Source organism: Leuresthes tenuis, unplaced genomic scaffold (genome assembly GCF_036924035.1).
Source record: "Leuresthes tenuis unplaced genomic scaffold, fLeuTen1.0.hap1 SCAF_20, whole genome shotgun sequence".
Lineage (NCBI taxonomy): Eukaryota > Metazoa > Chordata > Actinopteri > Atheriniformes > Atherinopsidae > Leuresthes > Leuresthes tenuis.
The window spans coordinates 24553645-24579958 of NW_027325374.1; positions in this window are offsets into that span (position 1 = coordinate 24553645).

Genomic DNA, 26314 nt, shown 5'->3' on the forward strand with positions numbered 1-26314 from the left:
TTGAACGTCGGAATAACGGGATGTCGGAATGGTGGGATGTCGGAATGGTGGGACGTTTGCATGTCGGAATGGTGGTATGTCGGAATGGTGGGATGTCGGAATGGTGGGATGTCGGAATAGCGGGATGTCAGAATGGCGGGATTTCGGAATGGGTGTTGCCACCCCCTTCGTCATATACACAGTTATTTATACATCACCTTCCACCATGAAGCGTTGTCCCTTTTTGTTTCTCTCTTTGTTCTTAAAATGCTGTTATGCATGTCTAAACCATCCATCCATCCATCCATCATCTGCCGCTTATCCGGGGGTCGGGTCGCGGGGGCTGCAGCTTGAGTAGAGAAACCCAGACGTCTCTGTCCCCGGCCACTTCCTCCAGCTCTTCCGGGGGGACCCCGAGGCGTTCCCAGGCCAGCCGAGAGACATAGTCTCTCCAGCGTGTCCTGGGTCTTCCCCGGGGTCTCCTCCCAGTGGGACATGCCCGGAACACCTCCCCAGAGAGGCGCCCAGGGGGCATCCTAACCAGATGCCCGAGCCACCTCATCTGACTCCTCTCAATGCGGAGGAGCAGCGGTTCTACTCCGAGCCCCTCCCAGATGACTGAGCTTCTCACCCTATCTCTAAGGGAGAGCCCAGACACCCTGCGGAGGAAACCCATTTCGGCCGCTTGTATTCGCGATCTTGTTCTTTCGGTCACTACCCACAACTCGTGACCATAGGTGAGGATGGGAACGTAGATTGACCAGTAAGTAGCGAGCTTCGCCTTCTGGCTCAGCTCCCTCTTCACAACGACGGGTCGGTGCAGAGCCCGCAACACTGCAGACGCCGCACCGATCCGCCCGTCAATCTCCCGCTCCATTCGTCCCTCACTCGTGAACAAGACCCCGAGATACTTGAACTCCTCCTCTTGGGGAAGGATCTCATTCCCGACCCGGAGAGAGCATTCCACCCTTTTCCGGCTGAGAACCATAGTCTCGGATTTGGAGGTGCTGATTCTCATCCCAGCCGCTTCACACTCGGCTGCGAATCGCTCCAGTGAGAGCTGAAGGTCACGGCCTGACGACGCTAACAGAACCACATCATCTGCAAAAAGCAGAGACCCGATTCTGACGTCGCCAAATCGGACACCCTCAACGCCCTGGCTGCGCCTAGAAATTCTGTCCATAAAAGTTAGGAACAGAATCGGTGACAAAGGGCAGCCCTGACGGAGTCCAACTCTCACCGGAAACGTATCCGACTTACTGCCGGCAATGCGGACCAAACTCTGGCACCGGTCATACAGAGACCGAACGGCCCCTATCAAGGGCTGTTTGGCGCATAGGCACAAACAACAGTCAGGACGGCACCCCCCACAGGACTCCACGAGGGACACGGTCGAACGCTTTCTCCAAGTCTACAAAACACATGTAGACTGGTTGGGCGAACTCCCATGCACCCTCCAGGATCCTGCCGAGGGTATAGAGCTGGTCCACTGTTCCACGGCCAGGACGAAAGCCACACTGCATCTCCTGAATCCGAGGCTCGATTATCCGACGGATCCTCCTCTCCAATACCCCCGAATAGACCTTACCAGGGAGGCTGAGGAGTGTTATACTATAGTTGGAACACACCCTCCGGTCCCCCTTTTTAAAGAGGGGGACCACCACCCCAATCTGCCAGTCCAGAGGCACTGTCCCTGATGTCCACGCGATGCTGCAGAGGCGTGTCAGCCAAGACAGCCCTACAACATCCAGAGCCTTGAGAAACTCAGGACGGACCTCATCCACCCCCGGGGCCTTGCCACCGAGGAGCTTTTTGACCACCTCGGCAACCTCAGCCCCAGAAATGGGAGGCCCCGTCTCCGAGCTCTCCGACTCTGCCTCTTCCGAGCACGTGTTGGTAGGATTGAGGAGTTCCTTGAAGTACTCCCCCCACCGACTCACAACATCCCTAGTTGAGGTCAGCAAAGCCCCGTCCCCACTGTAAACAGTGTTGACTGTGAGCCGTTCCCCCCCCCTGAGACGCCGGATGGTGGATCAGAATCTCTTCGAGGCCGTCCGTGAATCGTTCTCCATGGTCTCACCGAACTCCTCCCAGGCCCGAGTTTTTGCCTCTGCAACCGCCAACGCCGCGGCCCGTCTGGCCTGTCGGTACCTATCAGCTGCTTCCAGGGTCCCACTGGCCAAAAAGGCCTGATAGGACTCTTTCTTCAGATTGACGGCTTCCCTCACCACTGGTGTCCACCAGCAGGTTCGAGGGTTGCCGCCACGACAGGCACCGACCACCTTACGGCCACAACTCCGATCAGCTGCCTCGGCAATGGAGTCACGGAACATGGCCCATTCGGACTCAATGTCCCCCACCTCCCCCGGGATATGGTTGAAGCTCTGCCGGAGGTGGGAGTTAAAGCTCCTTCTGACGGGGGATTCTGACAAACGCTCCCAGCAGACCCTCACAATACGTTTGGGCCTGCCAGGTCTGATCGGCATCCTCCCCCACCAGCGGAGCCAACTCACCACCAGGCGTTGATCAGTTGACAGCTCCGCCCCTCTCTTCACCCGAGTGTCCAGGACATACGGCCGCAAGTCCGATGATACAACCACAAAGTCGATCATCGAACTGCGGCCAAGGGTGTCCTGGTGCCAAGTGCACATATGGACACCCTTATGTCTGAACATGGTGTTCGTTATGGACAGTCCATGACCAGCACAGAAGTCCAACAACATAACACCACTCTGGTTCAGATCGGGGGGGCCGTTCCTCCCAATCACACCCCTCCAGGTCTCACTGTCATTGCGCACGTGAGCATTGAAGTCCCCCAGCAGAACGAGGGAGTCTCCGGTAGGAGCATTCTCCAGTGCCTCCCCCAGAGACTCCAAAAAGGGTGGGTACTCTGAACTGCAGCACAGGGACAGCAGTCCAAGTCTTCTTTCCTCTTCTTCTTTCCTTGTCCCCCGGTCTGGTTCAGTTCAGTTCATGTCATATATTGTAAACAGAAATAAATAAATGGGCATCAAGGGGAGCTTTACATTTATAAAACTTCCCTTGGCAAAGCAAATCTGTTTGGCATCAAAGGTATTCAGACTACAATTCTTCTGAAGGGAAAAAAAAAAAAAGTAAAGAAGACAGTTCTGCCGAAAGCCAGGGACTAGACCTGTTCTAAGTTCTATACTTTTTAAAAGGGGCGTGTTTATCAACTATGGAATTAGAAGATTTACAAAAATGGTCAAGTGCTAGATCTTCATCTGGGATTTTAACAGTGTCATATAACTATTCAACAGATCAGTTAAAAAAAAGCCTGCTCATGGAGATGTTTCAGGATCTGAATACCAAGCGTGGACCTAATTTTTTCATTTTTGCAATTCTGATACAGGCTATTGAGCGGTGATAACTAACACCAAGTTCAGATACTGCGGATTTTCTACGTTTGATTTGTTAAGATTGAGCAAATCAGGGACAACCTTGAAGGATCTCTTTGGTTTTGTAGGATCAGCAATTACCTGAGAAAGGTTGATATTGGTACACACCTTTTTTAAATGATCAGAGGCAGAGTCCAACTTGTTTAAATTAAAATTGCCACACAGAGATTGGGTTTAGGCCACATGCACACAGAATGACATCAACAAATATAAGAAATATTAAATATTTACACATAGATTTTTGAATACATGTAGAGGAATGATACTTTGAAATGTGCTCATTGCGGAGTTATGATCAGTTGAGTAATGAAGGTTGAACTATTCTGGGAAAGAGGTTCTATTCCCAGCATCATGATGGACACTCCTGATATAGAAGGTTTCGCTAACGCATTGGAATTGTTTTACTATTTTCATATGCATGTGCAATGAAGAATTGCTTGCTGCTGATAAATGCAAAGAAGAACAGCTTACACATAGATGCTCACATATAGGCTGCTGAATGCAATGAAGACCTGCTTATCCAGTAAAGTTCAATGTCAATCTGTAATATTCAATTAGGATTTGCAAAACAGTGAAGTTAAACAATGAATGGGTCCATAGTCGGTATGAGAAGACTACAGGAATATTTACCTGGGTGTACGTTCAAACAGAGATGAGAAAATTGCGATAAATAATTGTTTGTTTGTTTGTTAGTATGTATATGAATGTTATGTGTATAAACTGTGTTGAGTTATAGTTACTCAGTAGTGTCTCAGTGAAACAACCGACGGGGGAAGCCTTGCGGTGACAACAAAAGCAGTGTTTTACTGATCAGTCAAGTTGCTCCAGTGTACTCCATACAAACTGATTGGCTACTGAAGGGATAGAAAATGGGCAATACTTGTTTTAAAGCAAACAAGGAATTAGATGGGAAAAATACATGTTTTAACGGGACCCAGACAATATTAAATACTCAGACAGATGGGAGAAGAAGTGTAGTTTTGTAGGAAATCACAAAATTATTACATAAAATTAGTGAAATCAATTGAAGAATGCCTTTCTGAAGAGCTGTTTACCACAGATGAGCAGCTTTGCGACCAAGCACATTGTAGATCGCTTTACTGCAAAAATTATCTAATTTAATGGATTGGTTTAGACATGCATAACAGCATTTTAAGAACAAAGAGAGAAACAAAAAGGGACGCTTCATGGTGGAAGGTGATGTATAAATAACTGTGTATATGATGAAGGGGGTGGCAACAACCATTCCGAAATCCCGCCATTCTGACATCCCGCTATTCCGACATCCCACCATTCCGACATCCCACCATTCCGACATACCACCATTCCGACATGCAAACGTCCCACCATTCCGACATCCCACCATTCCGACATCCCACCATTCCGACATCCCGCTATTCCGACGTTCAAATGTCCCACCATTCCGACAAGGCTTTCCGTATAAGGAAATGTGTGTTACTCAACAGGTGAGTCCCTTCTTTCTGTTCATGCAATTTATATGTTTAACACATGTTTATAGACAAGCGTTATCAAAAACACAAAGTCTCGGCAACTGGAGGAGGAGAAGCAGTCCGCGGTGGTTTTCAATCACACACTCCAATGCTACTTGTTTCAACTTCCGAAAATTTAATCCAGGAAAAAAAGACTTACAAACATGGACCAAAACGGCTCCATAACACGCACAAGAATCCAAAAGAAACGAAAGTTAACTAAAAGAAAGCAAATGCGCAAAGCCCATCCGCGCTTCCCAAAATTGGAGTGAGTACTCATAAATCACGTGAATAACATGAATAAACGATTTTACTGCATTTTGTTGTGTTTTATACGTTCTATGCTGTCATTTCTCTCTTCTCCTATTGGCAAGGCAAGGCAGAGTGCTCGCAACTGTGTCCTGTGCAGTAGCCGTGATATCTGTTATTGCAATTATTACTTTTGCATATGATGACAGCGTGCAAAAGACGCATTGGCTCTGTGGAGAGCTCCGCTCCAGCTGGCTGCTGTGACAGCTCACTGACACTGTATTTCTGCTTAATCAGTTTCAGTCTCGCCAGAGTTACATTAATATCTGTATTTTTCTATTTGAAATTCAGGGGATTTTGATAATAGATTATTAAAGTTTGTTTGCGAGGCTGTGGCCTCTGGATGTGCAGAGCTTGTGCGCCAAACTTTAGGGCGTATTTGCGCCGGCATATCATTAGTGCAAAATGTTTTGGGTAAAAAATAGGCTATTAAAAGGAACTGTCGGAATGGCGGTATGTTAAATTAAAAAAAAAACATACCGCCATTCCGACCATAGGAGGAAAAAAGTGTCGGAATGGCGGGACGTTTGATAAAAAATTATAAAAAATCCGACAATTGGAGACCCATGTCGGAATGGCGAGATGTCGGAATGGCAGCATGTAACCATGATGAAGGAGAGACCATTTGAGCAGCACAGCCATTTTGCAGCACAGGGACAGCAGTCCAAGTTAAAGGATCTCCCACGTGGTATCACCTGTCACATTGTGTCAAGGCATCAAAAGAAGAAAAAATCAGCAAACTCAAGGACAAAAAGACGAAGACTCCGGTGAACGAAGAGAGAGGACTGACAAACCAGAAATACAAAAGGATTCTCGATATCAAGATCCAGAAGAAGAGGCTAACAATGCCACGAACACTTACGATGCTGGGAATGATGCCAGCAATGAACAGAGAAGAAGATTCAGTGTCATCAATCTTCAACACGTGCCTCTAATGAGGGGGTGAATATAGAATCCTCAACGATTACAACGTCTCTGGGAACTGTGACAACAACAAGGTTTAAACCATTTTGATATATATTGTAACCTATTGGCTAAGGAATAGTGCTGAAAATGAGGTAAATCTAATACACCACTGTCCTTGGTCTTCTGTAGGGTTTTTAAACTAATACGTGGTGGTTTGTTTTTCCACAGAAATTTGGAGATTCATGAATCTAGTGACTTAAACCAAGTAGCAGATGGTTTTATGGGGATCATTGAAAACAAATAGTTAACTTTTGGTAGTATCATCATTTTAATGGATGTAACTCTCCCCATAAGTGATATAGGTAAGGACTTCCAACGAGAGAGATCGTCCTCTACTGTCTTTAATAATTGCACATAATTTAGCTTTGTTAGCTCTGAGAGCCTGGAGGAAATGTTTATGCCTAAATATCTAATATTTCCTGACTGTAAAGTGATCGCAGTTATATTATGGACCCTACAGTTAATGGGCAGAACTGTGGTCTTAGACCAGTTGATAGAGTAGTCAGAAAGTGCTGAGAATTTATTTATGAGTGTGATCGTGTGAGTGAGAGACGTCTGTGAGTTCTGAAGGAAAAGTAACACATCATCAGCATAAAGACTTATTTTATGCTCAATATTTTGGGATTAATTACTCACAAACGGGTAAGAAAAGGTAGTATTGCCAGACCATACATGATCAAAACAGGGAGCGGAGGTCGTTCAGCTGCAAGAAGGTGTGAATGTCCGACTAAAGTTTATAAAAAGCGGGTAAGACAAGGTGCGAATGCCCGACAATGTATGATCAAAAGAGGGAGCGGAGGTTTTCGGCTGCAAGAACGTCTGAATGTCCACCCATAATTCCTGAAAAATGGGTAAAAAAAGAGTGCGAATGCCAAACCATACATCATCAAAAGCAGGAGTGGATGTGTTCGGCTACAAGAAGATTTGAATGTCCATCAATAATTGCTTTAAAACATGAAAGAAAATTTTCGAATATCAAACCGCACATGATCATAAGCGGGAGCGGAGGTGGTTCAGCTGCAAGAAGGTGTGAATGTCCGACTTAAGTTCAAATATATTAACAAAAGCGGGAGGAGAGGTGTTCGGATGAGAGTGGTTGAGAATTTCCAACCATAATCTATAAAATGCGGTGAAAAAAAAGGTGTGATAGAACACTAAAAGGTGGAGCGGAAGTGTTCGGCTGCAAGAAGGTGTGAATGTCTGACTATATTTGGTGAAAAGCAGGTGAAGCAAGGTCTGAATGCCCAACCTTACATCATCAAAAGCGAGATCAGAGGTGTTTGGCTGCAAGAAGGCCTTAGTTTGCCAAAAGCGGGTAAGCTGCGAATGACCGACTAAATATCAACAAAAGGTCTTCGGATGCAAGTGGGTGTGAATATCCCACCATACAAGTATGGTGGAGAGGAAGCTGTGAACAGCCGACCATAGTTTGCAAAAAGCGGGTGAGAAAAGGTGCGAATGTCCAACCATACATGATCAAAACAGGGAGCGGAGGTGTTTGGCTGTGACAAGGTGTGAATGTCCACCCAAAATTAATGAAAAGCGGGCAACAAGTAGGTTTGAATGCCCAACCATACATCATCAAAAGCAGGAGTGGATGTGTTCGGCTACAAGAAGGTTTGAATGTCCGAGCATAGTTTGTAAAAAGCGGGTAAGAAAAGGTTCGAATGCCCAAACATACACCATCAAAAGAGGGAGCGGAGGAGTTCCGCTGTAAGAAGGTGTGAATGTCAGACCATAGTTGGTATAAAACGGGTAAGAAAAGGTTAAAATACCCGACTGTACACAATCAATAGCGGGAGCGGATGTGTTTGGCTACAAGAATGTGTGACAGTCCGACCATGGTTTGTAAAAAACGGGTAAGAAAAGGTTCGAATGCCCGAATATATACCATCAAAAGCGGAAGCGGAGGTGTTCGGCTGCAAGAAGGTGTGAACGTCCGACCAAAGTTTTTAAAAAGCAGTAAAGAAAAGGTTCGAATATCCAACCAAACATAATCAAAAGCGGGAGCAGAGCTGTTCGACTGCAAGTAGGTGTGAATTTGAATTTGCAAAAAGCTGATGAGAAAGGTTGAGAATGCCTGACTATACACCATCAAATACCGGAGCGGAGCTCCGAGCATAGTTTGTAAAAAGGGGGTAAGAATAGGTTCGAATGCCCGAACATACACTATCAAAAGAGGGAGCGGAGGTGTTCCGCTGTAAGAAGGTGTGAATGTCCGACCATAGTTGGTAAAAAGCGGGTAAGAAAAGGTTAAAATACCCGACTGTACACAATCAATAGCGGGAGCGGAGTTGTTCGGCTACTAAAAGGTATGAAAGTCCGACTATGGTTTGTAAAAAGCGGGTAAGAAAAGATGCGTATGCCCGACAATTAATGATCAAAAGAGGGAGCGGAGGTTTTCGGCTGCAAGAAGGTGTTAATATCCAACCATAATTTGTAAAAACCGGGGAGGAAAAGGCTTGAAAGCCCGACTATACACCATCAAAAGCGGGAGCGGAGGTGTTCAGCTGCAAGAAGGTCTGAATGTCCATCAATAATTGCTAGAAAACATGAAAAAAAATTTTCGAATGTCAAACCGCACATGATCATAAGCGGGAGAGGAGGTGTTCAGCTGCAAGAAGGTGTGAATGTCCACCCATAATTACTGAAAAATGGGTAAGAAAAGGTGCGAATGCCCAACCATACATTATCAAAAGCAGGTGTGAATGTCAGATCATAATTTGCAAAAAGCTGATGAGAAGGGGTGAGAATGCCCGACTATACACCATCAAATGCCGGAGCGGAAGTGTTCGTCTGTGAGTAGGTGTGAATGTCCGACCGTAATTGCTGAAAAATGTGTTAGAAAACGTCAGAATTACGGACCATACATCATCAAAAGCGGGAGAGGTGGTGTTCGGCTGCAAGAAGGTGTGAATGTCCAGCCATAATTACTCACAAACGGGTAAGAAAAGGTAGTATTGTCAGACCATACATGATCAAAACAGGGAGCGGAGGTGGTTCAGCTACAAGAAGGTCTGAATGTCCGAATAAAGTTTGTAAAAAGCGGGTAAGACAAGGTGCGAATGCCTGACAATGTTTGATCAAAAGAGGGAGCGGATGTTTTCGGCTGCAAGAAGGTCTGATTGTCAAACCATAATTTGTAAAAACAGGGGAACAAAAGGCTCGAAAGCCAGACTATACACCATCAAAAGCGGCAGCGGAGGTGTTCAGCTGCAAGAATGTGTGAATGTCCACCCATAATTACTGAAAAATGGATAAAAAAAGGTGAGAATGCCCAACCATACATCATCAAAAGCAGGAGTGGATGTGTTCGGCTACAAGAAGGTTTGAATGTCTGACCATAGTTTGTAAAAAGCGGGTAAGAAAAGGTTTGAATGCCCGAACATAGACCATCAAAAGAGGGAGCGGAGGTGTTCCGCTGTAAGAAGGTGTAAATGTCCGACCATAGTTGGTAAAAAGCGGGTAAGAAAAGGTTAAAATACCCGACTGTACACAATCAATAGCGGGAGCGGAGTTGTTCGGCTACAAGAAGGTGTGAAAGTCCGACCATGGTTTGTAAAAACCGGGAAGAAAAGGCTCGAAAGCCCGACTATATACCATCAAAAAGAAGGTTTGAATGTCCATCAATAATTGCTTTAAAACAAGAAAGTAAATTTTCGAATATCAAACCGCACATGATCATAAGCGGGAGAGGAGGTGTTCGGCGTCAAGAAGGTGTGAATGTCTACCCATAATTCATGAAAAATGGGTAAAAAAAAGGTGCGAATGCCTAACAATACATTATCAAAAGCAGGTGTGAATGTCAGATCATAATTTGTAAAAAGCTGATGAGAAAGGGTGAGAATGCCCGACTATACACCATCAAATGCGGGAGCGGAGGTGTTCGGCTCTGAGTAGGTGTGGGTGTGAATGTCCGACCATAATTGCTGAAGAATGTGTTAGAAAAGGTAAGAATGCTGGACCATACATCATCAAAAGCGGGAGAGGTGGTGTTCGGCTGCAAAAAGGTGTGACTGTTCGACTAAAGTTTTTTAAAAAGTGGGTAAGACAAGGTGCGAATGCCTGACAATGTATGATCAAAAGCGGGAGCGGAGGTGTTCAGCTGCAAGAAGGTCTACATGTCTATGTATATGAATGTTATGTGTATAAACTGTGTTGAGTTATAGTTACTCAGTAGTGTCTCAGTGAAACAACCGACGGGGGATGCCTTGCGGTGACAACAAAAGCAGTGTTTTACTGATCAGTCAAGTTGCTCCAGTGTACTCCATACAAACTGGTTGGCTACTGAAGGGACAGAAAATGGGGAATTCTTGTTTTAAAGCAAACAAGGAATTAGATGGGAAAAATACATGTTTTAACGGGACCCAGACAATATTAAATACTCAGACAGATGGGAGAAGAAGTGTAGTTTTGTAGGAAAATAACAAAATTATTACATAGAATTAGTGAAATCAATTGAAGAATGCCTTTCTGAAGAGCTGTTTACCACAGATGAGCAGCTTTGCGACCAAGCACAATGTAGATCGCTTTACTGACAAAATGATCTAATTTAATGGATTGGTTTAGACATGCATAACAGCATTTTAAGAACAAAGAGAGAAACAAAAAGGGACAACGCTTCATGGTGGAAGGTGATGTATAAATAAAAGTGTATATGATGAAGGGAATGGCAACACCCATTCATCATTTATATGTTTAACACATGTTTATAGACAAGCGTTATTAAAAACACAAAGTCTCGGCAACTGGAGGAGGAGAAGCAGTCCGCGGTGGTTTTCAATCACACACTCCAATGCAACTTGTTTCAACTTCCGAAAATTTAATCCAGGAAAAAAAGGCTTACAAACATGGACCAAAACGGCTCCATAACACGCACAAGAATCCAAAAGAAACGAAAATTAACTAAAAGAAAGCAAATAAACAGTATGAAGTGGTCAAAATTGGTTTTACGCATGCCTATGTGCGTCTGGCACATGCGTCTTCGGGCTCTCCCACATTGGTTTGTGGATGAAAGCTATATGTTCAGCTGTAATGTCATGTAAAAACAATCTCTACATGACATTTACTCCCAGGTGTGACCAGTTACGTCCTTAAAATATCAACAGGCTGTATAAAGCCTTGCGCAACGGCTGTGTGTTTGTGCCAAATGCGCAAAGCCCATCCGCGCTTCCCAAAATTGGAGCGAGTACTCATAAATCACGTGAATAACATGAATAAACGTTTTTACTGCATTTTGTTGTGTTTTATACGTTCTATGCTGTCATTTCTCTCTTCTCCTATTGGCAAGGCAAGGCAGAGTGCTCGCAACTGTGTCCTGTGCCGTAGCCGTGATATCTGTGCAATTATTACTTTTGCATATGATGACAGCGTGCAAAAGACGCATGGGCTCTGTGGAGAGCTCCGCTCCAGCTCGCTGCTGTGACAGCTCACTGACAATGTATTTCTGCTTAATCAGTTTCAGTCTCGCCAGAGTTACATTAATATCTGTATTTTTATATTTGAAATTCAGGGGATTTTGATAATAGATTATTAAAGTTTGTTTGCGAGGCTGTGGCCTCTGCATGTGCAGAGCTTGTGCGCCAAACTTTAGGGTGTATTTGCGCCGGCATATCATTAGTGCAAAATGTTTTGGGTAAAAACTAGGCTATTAAAAGGAACTGTCGGAATAGCGGTATGTTAAAAAAAAAAAAACCTACCGCCATTCCGACCATAGGAGGAAAAAAGTGTCGGAATGGTGGGACGTTTGATAAAAAATTAAGTGTCGCCATTCCGACAATTGGAGACCCATGTCGGAATGGCGAGATGTCGGAATGGCAGCATGTAACCATGATGAAGGAGAGACCATTTGAGCAGCACAGCCATTTCGCAGCACAGGGACAGCAGTCCAAGTTACAGGATCTCCCACGTGGTATCACCTGTCACATTGTGTCAAGGCATCAAAAGAAGAAAAAATCACCAAACTCAAGGACAAAAAGACGAAGACGCCGGTGAACGAAGAGAGAGCACTGACAAACCAGAAATACAAAAGGATTCTCGATATCAAGATCCAGAAGAAGAGGCTAACAATGCCACGAACACTTACGATGCTGGGAATGATGCCAGCAATGAACAGAGAAGAAGATTCAGTGTCATCAATCTGCAACACGTGCCTCTAATGAGGGGGTGAATATAGAATCCTCAACGATTACAACGTCTCTGGGAACTGTGACAAAAACAAGGTTTAAACCATTTTGATATATATTGTAACCTATTGGCTAAGGAATAGTGCTGAAAATGAGGTAAATCTAATCCACCATTGTCCTTGGTCTTCTGTAGGGTTTTTAAACTAATACGTGGTGGTTTGTTTTTCCACAGAAATTTGGAGATGCATGAATCTAGTTACTTAAACCAAGTAGCAGATGGTTTTATGGGGATCATTGAGAACAAATAGTTAACTTTTGGTAGTATCATCATTTTAATGGATGTAATTCTCCCCATAAGTGAAATAGGTAAGGACTTCCAACGAGAGAGATCGTCCTCTACTGTCTTTAATAATTGCACATAATTTAGCTTTGTTAGCTCTGAGAGCCTGGAGGAAATGTTTATGCCTAAATATCTAATATTTCCTGACTGTAAAGTGATCGCAGGTATATTATGGACCCTACAGTTAATGGGCAGAACTGTGGTCTTAGACCAGTTGATAGAGTAGTCAGAAAGTGTTGAGAATTTATTTATGAGTGTGATCGTGTGAGTGAGAGACGTCTGTGAGTTCTGAAGGAAAAGTAATACATCATCAGCATAAAGACTTATTTTATGCTCAATATTTTGGGATTAATTACTCACAAACGGGTAAGAAAAGGTAGTATTGCCAGACCATACATGATCAAAACAGGGAGCGGAGGTGGTTCAGCTGCAAGGTGTGAATGTCTGACTAAAGTTTGTAAAAAGCGGGTAAGACAAGGTGCGAATGCCCGACAATGTATGATCAAAAGAGGGAGCAGAGGTGTTCAGCTGCAAGAAGGTCTGAATGTCCACCAATAATTACTGAAAAATGGGTAAGAAAAGGTGCGAATGCCCAACCATACATCATCAAAAGCAGGAGTGGATGTGTTCGGCTACAAGAAGGTTTGAATGTCCGACCAAAGTTTGTAAAAAGCAGGTAAGAAAAGGTGAAAATACCTGACTGTACACAATCAAAAGAGGGAGCGGAGTTGTTCAGCAACAAAGAGTGAAAGTCTGACCATGGTTTGTAAAAAGTGGGTAAGAAAAGGTTTGTATGCCCGAATATACAACATCAAAAGCGGAAGCGGAGGTGTTCGGCTGCTTGAAAGTTTGAACGTCCTACCAAAGTTTGTAAAAAGCAGTTAAGAAAAGTTTCGAATATCCAACCAAACATAATCAAAAGCGGGAGCAGAGCATTTCGACTGCAAGTAGGTGTGAATGTCAGATCATAATTTGCAAAAAGCTGATGAGAAAGGGTGAGAATGCCCGACTATACACCATCAAATGCGGGAGCGGAGTTGTTCGGCTGTGAGTAGGTGTGAATCTCCGAGCATATTTTGTAAAAAGGGGGTAAGAATAGATTCGAATGCCCGAACATACACTATCAAAAGAGCGAGCGGAGGTGTTCCGCTGTAAGAAAGTGTGAATGTCCGACCATAGTTGGTAAAAAACGGGTAAGAAAAGGTTAAAACACCCGACTGTACACAATCAATAGTGGGAGCGGAAGTGTTTGGCTACAAGAATGTGTGACAGTCCGACCATGGTTTGTAAAAAACGGGTAAGAAAAGGTGCGAATGCCCGACAATGTATGATCAAAAGAGGGAGCGGAGGTTTTCGGCTACAAGAAGGTTTGAATGTCCGACCATAGTTTGTAAAAAGCGGGTAAGAAAAGGTTCAAATGCCTGACTATACACCATCAAAAGTGGGAGCGGAGGTGTTCCACTGTAAGACGGTGTGAATGTCCGACCATAGTTGGTAAAAAGCGGGTAAGAAAAGTTTAAAATACCTGACTGTACACAATCAATAGCGGGAGCGGAGTTGTTCGGCTACAAGAAGGTGTGAAAGTTCAACCATGGTTTGTAAAAAGCTGCTAAGAAAAGGTTCGAATGCCCGAATATATACCATCAAAAGCGGAAGCGGAGGTGTTCGGCTGCAAGAAGGTGTGAACGTCCGACCAAAGTTTGTAAAAAGCAGTTAAGAAAAGTTTCGAATATCCAACCAAACATAATCAAAAGCGGGAGCAGAGCTTTTCGACTGCAAGTAGGTGTGAATGTCCAGCCATAATTACTCACAAACGGGTAAGAAAAGGTAGTATTGCCAGACCATACATGATCAAAACAGGGAGCTGAGGTTGTTCAGCTGCAAGGTGTGAATGTCTGACTATAGTTTGTAAAAAGCGGGTAAGATAAGGTGCGAATGCCCAACATTGTATAATCAAAAGAGAGAGCAGAGGTTTTCGGCTACAAGAAGGTTTGAATGTCCGACCATAGTTTGTAAAAAGCGGGTAAGAAAAGGTTCAAATGCCTGACTATACACCATCAAAAGCGCGGAGCGGAGGTGTTCCGCTGTAAGACGGTGTGAATGTCCGACCATAGTTGGTAAAAAGCGGGTAAGAAAAGGTTAAAATACCCGACTGTACACAATCAATAGCGGGAGCGGAGTTGTTCGGCTACAAGAAGGTGTGAAAGTCCAACCATGGTTTGTAAAAAGCTGGTAAGAAAAGGTTCGAATGCCAGACAATGTATGATCAAAAGAGGGAGCGGAGGTGTTCGGCTGCAAGAAGGTCTGAATGTCCAACCATAATTTGTAAAAACCGGGAAGGAAAGGCTCGAAAGCCCGACTATACACCATCAAAAGCGGGAGCAGAGTGGTTCAGCTGCAAGAAGGTCTGAATGTCCATCAGTAATTGCTTTAAAACATGAAAGAAAATTTTCGAATATCATCCGCACATGATCATAAGAATGAGAGGAGTTGTTCAGCTGCAAGAAGGTGTGAATGTCCACCCATAATTCCTGAAAAATGGGTAAAAAAAGGTGCGAATGCCCAACCATACATTATCAAAAGCAGGTGTGAATGTCAGATCATAATTTGCAAAAAGCTGATGAGAAAGGGTGAGAATGCCCGACTATACACCATCAAATGCGGGAGCGGAGGTGTTCGGCTCTGAGTAGGTGTGAATGTCCGACCATAATTGCTGAAAAATGTGTTAGAAAAGGTAAGAATGCCGGACCATACATCATCAAAAGCGAGAGAGGTGGTGTTCGGCTGCAAAAAGGTGTAAATGTTCGACTAAAGTTTGTAAAAAGCGGGTAAGACAAGGTGCGAATGCCTGACAAGGTATGATCAAAAGCAGGAGCGGAGGTGTTCAGCTGCAAGAAGGTCTAAATGTCCATCAATAATTGCTAGAAAACATGAAAGAAATTTTTCGAAAATCAAAGCGCACATGATCATAAGTGGGAGCAGAGGTGTTCAGCTGCAAGAAGGTGTGAATGTCCACCCATTATTCCTGACAAATGGGTAAGAAAAAGGTGCGAATGCCCAACCATACATCATCAAAAGCAGGAGTGGATGTGTTCGGCTACAAGAAGGTGTGAACGTCCAACCAAAGTTTGTAAAAAGCAGTTAAGAAAAGGTTTGAATATCCAACCAAACATAATCAAAAGCGGGAGCATAGCTTTTCGACTGCAAGTAGGTGTGAATGTCAGATCATAATTTGCAAAAAGCTGATGAGAAAGGGTGAGAATGTCCGACTGCACACCATCAAATGCGGGAGCGGAGTTGTTCGGCTGTGAGTAGGTGTGAATTTCCGACTGTAATTTCTGAAAAATGTGTTAGAAAAGGTAAGAATGCCGGTCCATACATCATCAAAAGCGAGAGAGGTGGTGTTCGGCTGCAAGTAAGTGTGAATGTCCAGCCATAATTACTCACAAACGGGTAAGAAAAGGTAGTATTGCCAGACCATACATGATCAAAACAGGGAGCGGAGGTGGTTCAGCTGCAAGAAGGTGTGAATGTCCGACTAAAGTTCAAATATATTAACAAAAGCGGGAGGAGAGGTCTTCGGATGAGAGTGGTTGAGAATTTCCAACCATAATCTATAAAATGCGGTGAAAAAAAAGGTGTGAAGGAATGAATTTTATAGCAAAATCCGAAATCATGCATAACTCCGCAAAGGGAACGTATTGCTCAACCAAAGAGATGCTTCTTTCTCATTCAGGGTAATATGAGGAACTTTATGCTTGAGACATTTTAGACATGGATAACTATGAAGGACAAAGCAATTTTAACTTGGTTTGAGCAAAGCAATTCATTTTATAGGAAAATCCGAAATCGTGCAGGACTCATGAAAGTAAGCTTTTTCTCGGATTCCTGATCCTCCAGTGTTGCTCTTTCCTATAATGAAAAATACAGCCTTGTTCTTTGTTGAAATTTATATAGACATTGATAAATATGAAGGACAAAGCAGTTTCCACTTTGTTTGAGTGAAGGAATTAATTTTATAGCAAAATCCCAAATCAAGCAGAACGTATGAAAATAAGCTTGTTTTCGGATTCCTGATCCTTCAGTGTTGCTATTTCTTCTACTGCAAAATACAATGTTGTTCTTTGTTGAAGTCAATCTACACATTGATAAATATGAAGGACAAAGCAGTTTTAACATAGTTTGAGTAAAGGAATTCATTTTATACATAAAATCCCAAATCATGCAGAACGTATGAAAATAAGCTTATTCTCGGATTCCTGATCCTTCAGTGTTGCTCTTTCTACTACTGCAAAATACAATGTTGTTCTTTGTTGAAGTAAATCTAGACATTGATAAATATGAAGGACAAAGCAGTTTTCACTTGGTTTGAGTGAAGGAATTCATTTTATACATAAAATCCCAAATCATTCAAAACGTATGAAAAGAAGCTTATTCTCGGATTCCTGATCCTTCAGTGTTGCTTTTTCTTCTACTGCAAAATACAATGTTGTTCTTTGTTGAAGTCGATCTAGACATTGATAAATATGAAGGACAAAGCAGTTTTAACTTGGTTTGAGTGAAGGAATTCATTTTATACATAAAATCCCAAATCATGCAGAACGTATGAAAATAAGCTTATTCTCGGATTACTGATCCTTCAGTGTTGCTCTTTCTTCTACTGCAAAATCCAGTGTTGTTCTTTGTTTAAGTCAATCTAGACATTGATAAATATGAAGGACAAAGCAGTTTTAACATAGTTTGAGTGAAGGCATTCATTTATAGTAAAATCAATAATCGTGCAGAACTCATGAAAATAAGCTTATTCTCGGATTCCTAAAACTTTTGATTTGCTCTTTCTTTACTGCAAAGTACAATGTTGTTCTTTGTTGAAGTCGATCTAGACATTGATAAATATGAAGGACAAAGCAGTTTTCACTTGGTTTGAGTGAAGGATTTGCAGCTGAAAACCTCCCGCTCCCGCTTTTGATTGTGTATAGTCGGGCTTTCGAGCCTTTTCTTACCCGGTTTTTAGAAATTATGGTTGGACATTCAGACCTTGCAGCCGAAGACCTCCACTCCCTCTTTTGATCATACATTGTCGGGCATTCGCACCTTATCTTACCCGCTTTTTACAAACTATAGTCAGACATTCACACCTTGCAGCTGAACCACCTCCGCTCCCTGTTTTGATCATGTATGGTCTGGCAATACTACCTTTTCTTACCCGTTTGTGAGTAATTAATCCCAAAATATTGAGCATAAAATAAGTCTTTATGCTGATGATGTATTACTTTTCCTTCAGAACTCACAGACGTCTCTCAGTCACACGATCACACTCATAAATAAATTCTCAGCACTTTCTGACTACTCTATCAACTGGTCTAAGACCACAGTTCTGCCCATTAACTGTAGGGTCCATAATATACCTGCGATCACTTTACAGTCAGGAAATATTAGATATTTAGGCATAAACATTTCCTCCAGGCTCTCAGAGCTAACAAAGCTAAATTATGTGCAATTATTAAAGACAGTAGAGGACTATCTCTCGTTGGAAGTCCTTACCTATATCACTTATGGGGAGAGTTACATCCATTAAAATGATGATACTACCAAAAGTTAACTATTTGTTCTCAATGATCCCCATAAAACCATCTGCTACTTGGTTTAAGTCACTAGATTCATGCATCTCCAAATTTCTGTGGAAAAACAAACCACCACGTATTAGTTTAAAAACCCTACAGAAGACCAAGGACAGTGGTGGATTAGATTTACCTCATTTTCAGCACTATTCCTTAGACAATAGGTTACAATATATATCAACTGTTGTCACAGTTCCCAGAGACGTTGTAATCATTGAGGATTCTATATTCACCCCCTCATTAGAGGCACGTAATGCAGATTGATGACACTGAATCTTCTTCTCTGTTCATTGCTGGCATCATTTCCAGCATCGTAAGTGTTCGTGGCATTGTTAGCCTCTTCTTCTGGATCTTGATATCGAGAATCCTTTTGTATTTCTGGTTTGTCAGTCCTCTGTCTTCGTTCACCGGAGTCTTTGTCTTTTTGTCCTTGAGTTTGGTGATTTTTTCTTCTTTTGATGCCTTGACACAATGTGACAGGTGATACCACGTGGGAGATCCTGTAACTTGGACTGCTGTCCCTGTGCTGCGAAATGGCTGTGCTGCTCAAATGGTCTCTCCTTCATCATGGTTACATGCTGCCATTCCGACATCTCGCCATTCCGACATGGGTCTCCAATTGTCGGAATGGCGACACTTAATTTTTTATCAAACGTCCCACCATTCCGACACTTTTTTCCTCCTATGGTCGGAATGGCGGTATGTTTTTTGTTTTTTTTAACATACCGCCATTCCGACAGTTCCTTTTAATAGCCTATTTTTTACCCAAAACATTTTGCACTAATGATATGCCGGCGCAAATACGCCCTAAAGTTTGGCGCACAAGCTTTGCACATGCAGAGGCCACAGCCTCGCAAACAAACTTTAATAATCTATTATCAAAATCCCCTGAATTTCAAATATAAAAATACAGATATTAATGTAACTCTGGCGAGACTGAAACTGATTAAGCAGAAATACAGTGTCAGTGAGCTGTCACAGCAGCCAGCTGGAGCGGAGCTCTCCACAGAGCCCATGCGTCTTTTGCACGCTGTCATCATATGCAAAAGTAATAATTGCAATTACAGATATCACGGCTACTGCACAGGACACAGTTGCGAGCACTCTGCCTTGCCTTGCCAATAGGAGAAGAGAGAAATGACAGCATAGAACGTATAAAACACAACAAAATTCAGTAAAAACGTTTATTCATGTTATTCACGTGATTTATGAGTACTCACTCCAATTTTGGGAAGCGCGGATGGGCTTTGCGCATTTGGCACAAACACACAGCCGCAACGGTTGTAGCTTTATACAGCCTGTTGATATCTTAAGGACGTAACTGGTCACACCTGGGAGTAAATGTCATGTAGAGATTGTTTTTACATGACATTACAGCTGAACATATAGCTTTCATCCACAAACCAACGTGGGAGAGCCCGAAGACGCATGTGCCAGACGCACATAGGCATGCGTAAAACCAATTTTGACCACTTCATACTGTTTATTTGCTTTCTTTTAGTTAACTTTCGTTTCTTTTGGATTCTTGTGCGTGTTATGGAGCCGTTTTGGTCCATGTTTGTAAGCCTTTTTTTCCTGGATTAAATTTTCGGAAGTTAAAACAAGTGGCATTGGAGTGTGTGATTGAAAACCACCGCGGACTGCTTCTCCTCCTCCAGTTGCCGAGACTTTGTGTTTTTAATAACGCTTGTCTATAAACATGTGTTAAACATATAAATTGCATGAACAGAAAGAAGGGACTCACCTGTTGAGTAACACACATTTCCTTATACGGAAAGCCTTGTCGGAATGGTGGGACATTTGAACATCAGAATAGCGGGATGTCGCAATGGTGGGATGTCGGAATGGTGGGACGTTTGCATGTCGGAATGGTGGTATGTCGGAATGGTGGTATGTCGGAATGGTGGGATGTCGGAATAGCGGGATGTCGGAATGGCGAAATTTCGGAATGGGTGTTGCCACCCCCTTCATCATATACACAGTTATTTATACATCACCTTCCACCATGAAGCGTTGTCCCTTTTTGTTTCTCTCTTTGTTCTTAAAATGCTGTTATGCATGTCTAAACCAATCCATTAAATTAGATCATTTTGGCAGTAAAGCGATCTACAATGTGCTTGGTCGCAAAGCTGCTCATCTGTGGTAAACAGCTCTTCAGAAAGGCATTCTTCAATTGATTTCACTAATTCTATGTAATAATTTTGTGATTTCCTACAAAACTACACTTCTTCTCCCATCTGTCTGAGTATTTAATATTGTCTGGGTCCCGTTAAAACATGTATTTTTCCCATCTAATTCCTTGTTTGCTTTAAAACAAGTATTGCCCATTTTCTATCCCTTCAGTAGCCAACCAGTTTGTATGGAGTACACTGGAGCAACTTGACTGATCAGTAAAACACTGCTTTTGTTGTCACCGCAAGGCTTCCCCCGTCGGTTGTTTCACTGAGACACTACTAACTATAACTCAACACAGTTTATACACATAACATTCCTATACATACTAACAAACAAACAAACAATTATTTATCGCAATTTTCTCATCTCTGTTTGAACGTACACCCAGGTATATATTCCTGTAGTCTTCTCATACCGACTATGGACCCATTCATTGTTTAACTTCACTGTTTTGCAAATCCTAATTGAATATTACACATTGACATTGAACTTTACTTGATAAGCAGGTCTTCATTGCATTCAGCAGCCTATATGTGAGCATCTATGTGTAAGCTGTTCTTCTTTGCATTTATCAGCAGCAAGCAATTCTTCATTGCACATGCATATGAAAATAGTAAAACAATTCCAATGCGTTAGCGAAACCTTCTATATCAGGAGTGTCCATCATGATGCTGGGAATAGAACCTCTTTCCCAGAATAGTTCAACCTTCATTACTCAACTGATCATAACTCCGCAATGAGCACATTTCAAAGTATCATTCCTCTACATATATTCAAAAATCTATGTGTAAATGTTTAATATTTCTTATATTTGTTGATGTCATTCTGTGTGCATGTGGCCTAAACCCAATCTCTGTGTGGCAATTTTAATTTAAACAAGTTGAACTCTGCCTCTGATCATTTAAAAAAGGTGTGTACCAATATCAACCTTTCTCAGGTAATTACTGATCCTACAAAACCAAAGAGATCCTTCAAGGTTGTCCCTGATTGGCTCAATCTTAACAAATCAAAGGTAGAAAATCCGCAGTATCTGAACTTGGTGTTAGTTATCACTGCTCAATAGCCTGTATCAGAATTGCAAAAATGAAAACATTAGGTCCACGCTTGGTATCCAGATCCTGAAACATCTCCATGAGCAGGCTTTTTTTTAACTGATCTGTTGAATAGTTATATGACACTGTTAAAATCCCAGATGAAGATCTAGCACTTGACCATTTTTGTAAATCTTCTAATTCCACAGTTGATAAACACGCCCCTTTTAAAAAGTATAGAACTTAGAACAGGTCTATCCCTGGCTTTCGGCAGAACTGTCTTCTTTACTTTTTTTTCCCCTTGTCCTGTTCAGCATTATGTCAGAAGAATTGTAGTCTGAATACCTTTGATGCCAAACAGATTTGTTTTGCCAAGGGAAGTTTTATAAATGTAAAGCTCCCCTTGATGCCCATTTATTTATTTCTGTTTACAATATATGACATGAACTGAACTGAACCGGACCGGGGGACAAGGAAAGAAGAAGAGGAAAGAAGAGGAAACAGAACAAAAATAGAAACAAAAACCAGACAACCAGCTGCTACACCTGTAAAAAACAAAACAGACAACAATCCATGGCCTATGAGGGGAATCCAGCCTTAGCGCCACCAGGAGCACCTGAAAGCAGACAAGCAGAGAAAAAACAAACACACAAACAAACAAAAACAAGCACAAGAAGCGGCAATCGCATACAACACAGCTGTGGATATAGATGACCTGAGACGACATGATAATACATCAACTGCTTAGTGACCATGCTACTGGACTAATGAATGTGTGTGTGTGTGTGAGAACATGCAACACCAATGGCACAGGACCTACATGATAACCGTGCTTAGTTATGAGTGTATAAGCGTACCATTAACTGTAGGGCCACAATCCACAGCCCCCCCCCAAGCAATCAGAAGCAGGCAGAGAGGGCCACAAGACCCAGGCCACCAGCAGCCCCCACAGAGCACAGAACCAAGGCAGCACACCGCAGGGGCAACCACGCATCCACCCAGAAGACTGCAGAGGAAGCCCCCGGAAAGAGCCCCCATAAGCATAGGGCAGAGGCACTCCGGGAACCAGGGGTAACAGCCCACCGACCCCGCCAGGCCCCAGCCGCCCAGACATGGGCCGTGCACTGGACCTGGGCCCCAGGAGCCCGAGCGCCCCCAAACCCCCCGGCAGAGGCCCCACCCAATACCCAGGAGGGCCAAGCGCCCCAGACAGCCACAAAGTGGGTCAGCGCCTGCCCCAGCGCCCCTGGCCAAGTGCCCTGGGAGTCAAGACGTGCCCACAGGTGGGTGAAGTCGCGAGCAGTGGGGAGAGGCAACGCTGATGCCCCATCGGGAGAAACACAGGCAGGCCAGGCGACAGCAAGTCCCAGATCCAGGCCCAATCATTACCACACACACTTTCACGTCCCATACATCCACACATCCACACATCCTACCTCCCTCGACTCTGCTGGGGTGTAGTGCAGCGGGCACACCAGGAGGCCAGCAACCCCCCAGCCACCACAGACCCCGAACCAGCAGAACAATTAATTAATCCTCCTGGCCCCTCCTGCCCCGAGCAGACACCAGGAAGCAGGGGTGTGCGAAGAAGACCCCTCCCCTCACCCTTCTGGCTCTTCAATATTTTCTAATAGTGAGCAATTAAAATTCAGGGGCAGCCAAACTTGTAGAACTGGGAGCGCGGCACTCTGGGCAGCCTACATACCCAAAGAGCCCCGCCCACCAGATGCCACTCAGTGTAACCACCCCCCAAGACCTAATGTGTGTGTGTGAGTGTGTTTGATAAGTAGTAATGTCTAAGGTGAAATTAAAACAGGGGCAGGGAACTGCAGAGTGCAACCAAAGGGGACCACCTACGTGGCCCCATCCACTACACCCCACCGAACACACACGCCCCCAAAACCCTTCATGTGTGAGTGTGTGCTGTGTACAGGAGCCAGAAGGGAGAGGGGTATGGGGATATATACCGGGGGAGCTACTCTCCCCCAGAGAGGGCAGCCAGGGACTGGCTGCAATAGGCAGCCCCGCTACCTGGGAGCCAACAATGGGCAGGAGGGCCTGATATCCACCAGGCTCGGGGCCTGCAGCGACCATATTCCGGGAGCTACTGTACCCCCAGAAGGTACCCATCCCGCCCCACCCCACTCAACCCAACCCCACCCAGGAGGACCTCTACAAAAAACAAACAAACAACATAAAAAAACAAACAAACAAACCACCCGGTCACACCAGTCGCAGCAGCCCGGGCCTGAGACCCACCATCACCCAGCAACCCACCACCACCACTATGTGATAAAACTAATCAGAGGGGACCAGAGAGAATGAAATCCAGCCAATTGATGTTTTGAGGAGGCAGACATTGTTTCCATGCTAATATAATCTAAAAGAAAATTTCTAAAGTGGTTAATACACAGATTGTTCTTCGCTTTCCAGTTCATGAGAATAGTTTTCTTTGCGATACATAACACTGTGACAACCATGTGTGCTGAGTTAATTTCCATGTTGATGTTGTCTAAGTCACCCAGTATGCACAGTGTGGGGCATGCAGGGATGCTACACTTTAGCCATGTTGATAGGTCCTCACAGACTTCAAGCCAGAACTTCTGGACAGGCGCAGAAAACCACAAAGCGTGTGCATAATCATCAGGTGTGTTATCTGTGCAATGTGAGCAGATGTTTGAGTGTGTTAGACCCATCCTGAACATCCTTTGTCCTGTATAATGTGTTCTATGAAGGATTTTGTATTGTATGAGCTGTAAATTAGGATTTTGAGTCTTTATGAAGGTGTTCAAACATATTTGTGGTTAGAAGCTATGACCAGAACTGATGGATAAATCTGCCTCCCATTTTGAGGATGGAAGAGACATTGTGTCATCTATCTTAGACAATAATTTATATATTTTTGATAGTAGTTTTGGGGTACAGATGCTTAGAAATTCTGCTACCCTAGTCGGGGGTTGTAAGTCTGGTTGGTGGAGGATATATCCATCCATCCATCCATCATCTGCCGCTTATCCGGGGGTCGGGTCGCGGGGGCAGGAGCTTGAGCAGAGAAACCCAGACGTCTCTGTCCCCGGCCACTTCCTCCAGCTCTTCCGGGGGGACCCCGAGGCGTTCCCAGGCCAGCCGAGAGACATAGTCTCTCCAACGTGTCCTGGGTCTCCCCCGGGGTCTCCTCCCAGTGGGACGTGCCCGGAACACCTCCCCAGGGAGGCGCCCAGGGGGCATCCTAACCAGATGCCCGAGCCACCTCATCTGACTCCTCTCAATGCGGAGGAGCAGCGGTTCTACTCCGAGCCCCTCCCGGATGACTGAGCTTCTCACCCTATCTCTAAGGGAGAGCCCAGACACCCTGCGGAGGAAACCCATTTCGGCTGCTTGTATTCGCGATCTTGTTCTTTCGGTCACTACCCACAACTCGTGACCATAGGTGAGGATGGGAACGTAGATTGACCAGTAAGTAGAGAGCTTCGCCTTCTGGCTCAGCTCCCTCTTCACTACGACGGGTCGGTGCAGAGCCCGCAACACTGCAGACGCCGCACCGATCCGCCCGTCAATCTCCCGCTCCATTCGTCCGTCACTCGTGAACAAGACCCCGAGATACTTGAACTCCTCCTCTTGGGGAAGGATCTCATTCCCGACCCGGAGAGAGCATTCCACCCTTTTCCGGCTGAGAACCATAGTCTCGGATTTGGAGGTGCTGATTCTCATCCCAGCCGCTTCACACTCGGCTGCGAATCACTCCAGTGAGAGCTGAAGGTCACGGCCTGACGACGCTAACAGAACCACATCATCTGCAAAAAAGCAGAGACCCGATTCTGAGGTCGCCAAATGGGACACCCTCAACGCCCTGGCTCCGCCTAGAAATTCTGTCCATAAAAGTTAGGAACAGAATCGGTGACAAAGGGCAGCCCTGACGGAGTCCAACTCTCACCGGAAACGTATCCGACTTACTGCCGGCAATGCGGACCAAACTCTGGCACCGGTCATACAGAGACCGAACGGCCCCTATCAAGGGGTCCGGCACTCCATATTCCCGGAGCACCCCCCACAGGACTCCACGAGGGACACGGTCGAACGCTTTCTCCAAGTCCACAAAACACATGTAGACTGGTTGGGCGAACTCCCATGCACCCTCCAGGATCCTGCCGAGGGTATAGAGCTGGTCCACTGTTCCACGGCCAGGACGAAAGCCACATTGCATCTCCTGAATCCGAGATTCGATTATCCGACGGATCCTCCTCTCCAATACCCCCGAATAGACCTTACCAGGGAGGCTGAGGAGTGTGATACCCCTATAGTTGGAACACACCCTCCGGTCCCCCTTTTTAAAGAGGGGGACCACCACCCCAATCTGCCAGTCCAGAGGCACTGTCCCCGATGTCCACGCAATACTGCAGAGGCGTGTCAGCCAAGACAGCCCTACAACATCCAGAGCCTTGAGAAACTCAGGACGGACCTCATCCACCCCCGGGGCCTTGCCACCGAGGAGCTTTTTAACCACCTCCGCAACCTCAGCCCCAGAAATGGGAGGCCCCGTCTCCGAGCTCTCCGACTCTGCCTCTTCCGAGCACGTGTTGGTAGGATTGAGGAGTTCCTCGAAGTACTCCCCCCACCGACTCACAACATCCCTAGTTGAGGTCAGCAAAGCCCCGTCCCCACTGTAAACAGTGTTGACTGTGAGCCGCTTCCCCCCCCCTGAGACGCCGGATGGTGGACCAGAATCTTTTCGAGGCCATCCGGAAATCGTTCTCCATGGTCTCACCGAACTCCTCCCAGGCCCGAGTTTTTGCCTCAGCAACCGCCGAAGCCGTGGCCCGTCTGGCCCGTCGGTACCTATCAGCTTCTTCCAGGGTCCCACT